General features: G+C 36.6%; 1 long non-coding RNA gene across 1 annotated transcript; it reads right to left on the bottom strand.

Annotated features, from left to right (window-relative positions):
* Nucleotides 1–1,026: 1,026 nt before the first annotated feature.
* LOC140573470 (uncharacterized) lies at nucleotides 1,027–2,017 on the bottom strand. The gene is made up of 3 exons (XR_011980661.1): nucleotides 1,973–2,017; nucleotides 1,341–1,418; nucleotides 1,027–1,114 (listed from the first exon to the last, which is right to left on the bottom strand). It is a non-coding gene; the product is annotated as an uncharacterized lncRNA (long non-coding RNA).
* Between the last annotated feature and the right edge of the window lie 4,851 nt (nucleotides 2,018–6,868).

Genomic DNA, 6,868 nt, shown 5'->3' with positions numbered 1-6,868 from the left:
TAATACATATTTCCCTCTAAATTGAATTCAATAAAGAAATACTTAAATTAGTTTAAACTAATTAAAATTAAAGTAATCTGTTAAAATATCTTCTGAGGTGACTAGAAGTCACCCATAATAAGCCACTTTGCGAAAGGCAAACATACTCTTAAAACTAGAGTAGGTGATTTTAGATACATTTTTGTATCTTTACCATTACATTCTGATAGAAATCTAATCAAACGCTTCCAAAAAAAAAAAAAGGAGCAAAAAAAATTAAATTAATAAATAATAATAAAATCTGTGGACACCACAGGACATATTGCACTTCTAACAAGAACAACAAAAAAAGGCCTGGAAAGCAAATGCAATATTGCTTTTTTCTGTTGGACAAAAAATTGCTTTGTTTATGGGGGAATTTGTTTTGTATTTTCTTAAATTATGAAGCCAATATGGCTACTTATTGCTGCTGTCCAATGAAAAAAACATTTTTTAAATTTTTAGCTATTCTCATCATTTGAACCTTGTAGTTGCTCTAAACACTGAAATTACTTCTGGATGATTGGAACAACCGAAATGCTCCAAAATGACTTGGAATAAACTATTTTCCCATTGAAAGCTAAGGTTTTTTTCTTTTGTTGCCATTTTGGAGATGCACATTTTTCTTTGATTATGCTTACTGCTTATATCTGCTTTACTCAGGAAACTCATGTTTTGGGGAAGTGGACGTATGTTTTTTTTGTAGTGTTACTTGCACTACAAAATCACTTACTTCAGCTTTAGAAGTATTAATTAAACTGAAAGCAGTATAGTTTATGTACACTGTATAATGATAGGCTTGTGCAAACAAAAGCTTAGATAAAGAATTATAGCTCAATTCATAATTGTTGAATTTAAAAAAGCTGCAACATTACGAAAGTGTTAAGGAGCAAAAGTTAAAGGCAGAAATAGCTCTTACAGAAAAGGAGTCCTTAAAGAGCTTGAGCTTTGGGTAGACATTTGATATTATGGAACTTGCCCGTTGATCTACGCATCTATGCAAGTACATCTGGGTTGGCCGAAACACCAAAGCTCCAGGGCCGTGTAGAACTGCGATTAGGGGATTCCTCCACAGAGAGTTTCTCAACACAATCCGCTGCAAACACAAAATAGGAGAGAAAATACCACAGAATAAACAAAAAATTAGAAACTGATGTTTCTAATGAAATATAAATATCACAATGGACTTGTAGTACAGACCACCTTCCCCATCTCTACCCCCACCTAATACAATCACCCCATTTATGTCTCACTTTAGTATGACAGAAGTATAATGTCAACTAGCAAAGGCGTGTTAAAATGCCACAGAAGCAGGACATTACCGGACTCCTTCCAGGCGCAACAGCAGAAGACTCTGCAGGTGGTATTGAGACAGCGTCGAAGACCAGTGGCTAAAGTACCTATGGTTGAAAACAATGTTGTTAGACCATAAGAATGTAAACGCTCATAGAATTCATTCCTCATTACCCTAAAAACACACACAATTTCATTAAGGTACAATAAGCAGCTCCATAATGGTTTTATCCACACCTTCCAATCAAGAGACAGACAGTCTGCTCAGTATAACCATTCCTAGCCCAAGAACTACTAATCGACTATTTAATTAGCTGTCAACTAATTGTCATCTAGTCAATTAATCTTTGCACCACTAATAAACAATGGTTATTACAGTTAGAAGGCTGAACTCCACCCTGCTAAGTTTAAAAGTTCTTACTCTGGTCTTATACAATGTAGTGTAATGCAGTGTGTGCACAATCATGAGTAGAATTTTAAACAGGAGAACAAAGGCTGATGTTATGAGTAAAATATAAGTCTTGATGAGGTGCTATTACAAGAAGTCACCGTATTCACCCCTAACCGGCCCATTACTTTGCTGTCAAAGGCTTACTTTAGCATAAGACAATGCTGATGGTAATCGGCAAAACTGTTAAATGGCACAGAAGCAAAAGGCTACCTGACTCATGGCAACCACAACAGCTGAAGACCCTGCAGGTATCCTCAAGGCATCGCTGTAAACCAGTGCCTATGGTAGAAAAAATAATTACATTATTATAAAGCTTTTTAAACATATCACAGTCACAAAAACCTTGTACCTCACTTCCTGATGTTTTTTACTGACATAATCTAACAATAACATTGATAAATTCATCAATTGGTTGGCATAATATTGTTGAGGTTGAGTTTGCACAACGAGACAAAGAGCATGGATGCCAAAAATTGGCAAGAATTTCCACATCTTCGAAGCATGGATTTCTGAGACCACGCTTTACTCAGGTCAGGTTGTGCTCACTCGTGTTTTGGGTAGGTGGCTTTGAAAAGAAGACTGAACGCATGGGGAGGGATTTTTTTCTTTTTCTTTTTTCACAAAACTAGCTTACACTACAAAATCACTTCCTCCAGCTTTAAGAGTAAACAAGAGTATTAATTAAATTGTGTGTAGCATATGTACACTGTATAATTATAGGCCTGTGCAAACAAAAGCTTAGACAAATAATTAAAGCTTGGTTAGTTCATAAATTATTCATAACTGCAGAGCCCTGTACGAGCCAAAGTTTATAAATCTGGAGACACTATAGGTAACTACAGGAAACTACAGGAAACCACAAGGAAACCAAGTTTGTGGGTAACTGTTCCAAAGGGTGCAACGCGGACCCATGCCTTTTTCTTGTTTCTTGTGACGCACTGTTCGTTGGACTGCCGAAAACCACAACAGAGGCAGGCACATATATACACACCTGTTCTGGCATTACTACTGACATTACTACTACTGGAACATAGGCTGCCTGTTTCTCTTAGAACTGACCGTTTCTGAAGGCCTGACAGAATATATTCCATATCATGCTCAAAGGTCATCAAATGCTTGCTTGATGTTGAAAAATTAAGCACAAAAACAAAATGGCAAAACAGCTTTTATCCACTACGCACCAAAGCTCTGAACACTTTACCAATAAATATTCATCAGGTACCCACCATCAACAGCCTTAAAAAGCAACTACCCACATCCTTGGACTTGCATTACTAAACAGAAATAATTTGTTTATTTTAGATGTTTTATTTATACCCATATGATATCTTTTTTCATATTTTAATTTCTTTAATGCCATCATTTTTCATTCACATGTTTTTTGCTTTTTTACCTTGGTGTTTGCTTCTAATTTTTTGTTACTTAATGTTGTAAAGCACTTTGAGCTGCATTCTGTGTGTGACGTGTTTATATAAATAATTGGCATCATCATTTTTTCAGTTGTTTCAGTTTCAGTTTAGCAAATGCCACAGACTTTTGACTGAAGGATTGAGTAGGCTTAGTGCCTGCTTAGGCAGAGTCCTACAGCAGAACACAAGAACACCAGCCACAGCTTTTTAGAAACATCCATACACATCAAAACAATCAGTTTACAGTTTTCAGTAAACTCCATACTGGAAAGCATCTTCCAAAGATCTACCCAATAAATCACATTAGCTATCATGATTAGCTACCTTTAGCTTTGCAATGTAATGAATAGTGAACTAGTAAAGCACTTGTGAATCATGCAACTGCAAGATCCACGTGGAAAATACTGCTTTAACAATGTATGAAATGTATGGGCAAAAAATAAATAAATCTTTTATATTATATATATTAAAGTAACGATATTATAGGCATCTATCAAAATCAGAATATAAGAGTTCACTGTGTGGGCATTAAAACAATATAACATACAATATTAGAATAAATACAAACAACATTTATGACTTAAAACGTGTGTTTATGTTCGTTCCAACTTTCCCAAAGCTCTCCTCGTTAGGCTGTGGACACGCTAGCTAGTGTTGGCACTGGTGAACATGACCCTGTGAGTGCTCTCCGTATTCAGCAGTGTAATCGGATCCTGGTAGTTTTAATCTCGACACAAGAAACGTGTCGATTAAAGGCTGGCGTCGTCTCAACTAGCTAGCTAGCTAAATATTAGAAGTCCAACCTAATTAGCTAACTGCCCTGGGTGGTCTGGATCTGTCGGACCTACAGCCTGCTGGACCCAAACGCAGCTCAGGAGGTTTCCGCTTTAAACTCACAACACGGGCTCTTCGGCCATTTTAACACTAGTTTAACAGTTACGGGCTAATTCAACACAGTGATGTGCTTTAACTGCACCAAGACCGAATTCATATCATAAACAGAATCAACAAACGTCAACGTCAGGGTCTAGACCAAGTCATTTTAATCCGAACTGAAGAAAACCGGAGCTCGGACACGAAGCCACTTCGCCAAGACGAACGACGAATTTCCTACGAGTCGAGATCAACACTGTTTACACGGACAAAATCGTGTCTGCTCGAAGGAAGCTGGTAATTTTGATCAAACCTCGTTTCTTACCAGGGTTGTTCGACATTTTTGTACGTATTTGATGGCGATTTCGACAGCTCTTACTCGCGAGGCGAACTTTCGCCAAACATTAAATGTCGGTGGCTGAGCCTTTCCCGCGGTAGAGTCTGAATCGCGTCATCCCACTCGCAGCCAATGGGTCAGAGGATGCGGCTGCACGAGTACAGAGCCCCCTGCTGGACGGCAACTGTACTGTACAACTGTACTTTAACGATTGATTAAGCAGGAGCTTGTTTTATGCAACATCCTGCATTAACCAGTCTTTAAAAAATTGTTGTTTTTTTTTGCTAGATTATTTTTTGCAAAATATGCCAATTTGTCTAGCGCTGCAATATTCTATAGCTATATGGAGCTTTTATTCTATTTGCCCAGCGCGGGCTTCTATTCTGAAAAAGGACATTGCTTCCACCCAGCGCTAGGTGCTTCTCTGTATGCATCCTGAACAACTGAGAATAGAAAAAAATAAATAAATCCATATTAAAAGATCGGATTATTTAAATACCCACACATCACAGCTCCAACGTGCTTCTTGTGGATACAGATAAATGACGTAAGCATAAGTGATTAAAGGGACATTGATTAACTGGTTGGTCTCAAAACATTTCTTTTGTAATATACATTTTACCTTTTAATTTATAATTGGGTAGCGATTTAATTTGACGACTTCAGTGCAAAATCCTAGCTAGGAAGAACACACTCAACTACCCAAGCAGCAAAGCAGGTTAGCCTTGGGAGTCAAAGACAGATGTTGCAAACTTGCAGCACCAACGCTAGGCTTTAAAACGGCAGGTTATTTAATACTGTAGCATTTTCCGCATTTTAAACAATGCTCTGTGACCAAACACTGAGCATGTTAAAAAGTGCTTACCTTCAAATTAGCGCCACATCCCTTCCTCTCACTTATCTTTAAGAACCCCGTGGATTCATCAGATGAATTAAACAGTCAGAGAGAACAACTCACTACTGAACAAATAATAACGCAAGAAACGCATATTTACTTTAGCGCTCAAAATAATAATAAAATAATATAATTTAAAAAATAAAAAAAAAAAAACACCACAAGCGAACCGACCTCTTTCAGCTTTGCTGCAGTAATGAAGCGACTACACTGACTATGTTTCCCGCGTTAATGACGAAACAGGATGTACGTTTCCCGCGTAATTACAGTAAACAGGGAGACCAGATTTAAAGCGCTTGTGATGGTACAGAAATTTTAGCACGATATAAACGGTCACGTTCAGTTAATGTTGAGATTATCCCACTGGAGATGGATAAAAATGCAGCATATAGTTTTGAAAAATCGAAAAACAACTACATCGGTTTAGTTCTCCTTAGCCTTACTTCGAGAAAAAAAAATAATTATATATATATATATATATATACACACACACACACACACACACACACACACAGTGGGGAAAAAGTATTTGGTCACCAATTGTGCAAGTTCTCACACTTAAAAAGATGAGAGGCCTGTAACTGACATCATAGGTAGACCTCAACTATAAGAGACAAAATGAGAGAGAAAAAAAATACAGAAAAATCATATTGTCTGATTTTTAAAGAATTTATTTCCAAATAATGGTGGAAAATAAGTATTTGGTCACCTACAAACAAGCAAGATTTCTGGCTGACACAGACCTGTAATTTCTTCTTTAAGAGGCTTCTCTGTCCTCCACTCATTACCTGTATTAATGGCACCTGTTTGAACTCGTTAACAGTATAAAAGACACCCCCACACACACACTTAAAAAAAAAAATGTTAAGTACCAAGATGAAATGAGGCTTCTGGAGTTTTCTGTCCATTTTTGTAATTAAAAAACAAAAAAGCGCTATTTATAATTAATAGATATAATCTTGATTTATATCAGGTCGATCTAAATATATCAATGTCTGCAGATCAATAAAAGCAATGAAATGCAGGATAAACTGTTGGGTAATTACCCACAGCATGACACAACTACATGAAAACTCACAGACCCAATAAATGACACTCAACATGAGTTAAAATATAAGACTTTACTTGACAAATAAGCATTCAGCATTTCAGACATACATACAGTACATTCACCAGCTTTCATTGTTCCACAATGTTTCTTTGGAAGTGCAAATTCATCTGCTACTAGGTCCCAATTCCTATACTTTGTTTCAATTTACTGCTTTTAAAAACCTTGAGAACAGAATATGTCCAGCATAATAATAATAACAAAAGTTCTCATACAGAAATAAAGTTTAAAAATGCATGGCTGCATACTACAAACTACATACCATGCTGCAAAACAAAAACAAAAAAAAGCAGCAGATGTCCAGAAAAGGCAGAAAGTGCTTACACAGTTCTATATAGCAGGCAAGTGGAAAACAGCTCTGATGGAGAGAACAATAAAATTAACTTACCCAGGAAAGTCAATAATTAAGGCTGTGAAACTTGCCTTAATAATGCTCTTAATAATGGATATTCAGTGGATATCATAATGGATATTCAAATGTGAA

This window comes from Salminus brasiliensis, chromosome 12 (assembly GCF_030463535.1).
Source record: "Salminus brasiliensis chromosome 12, fSalBra1.hap2, whole genome shotgun sequence".
Lineage (NCBI taxonomy): Eukaryota > Metazoa > Chordata > Actinopteri > Characiformes > Bryconidae > Salminus > Salminus brasiliensis.
The sequence above is the reverse complement of the archived record's forward strand: the minus strand, read 5'-3'. Positions and strand labels throughout refer to the sequence as shown.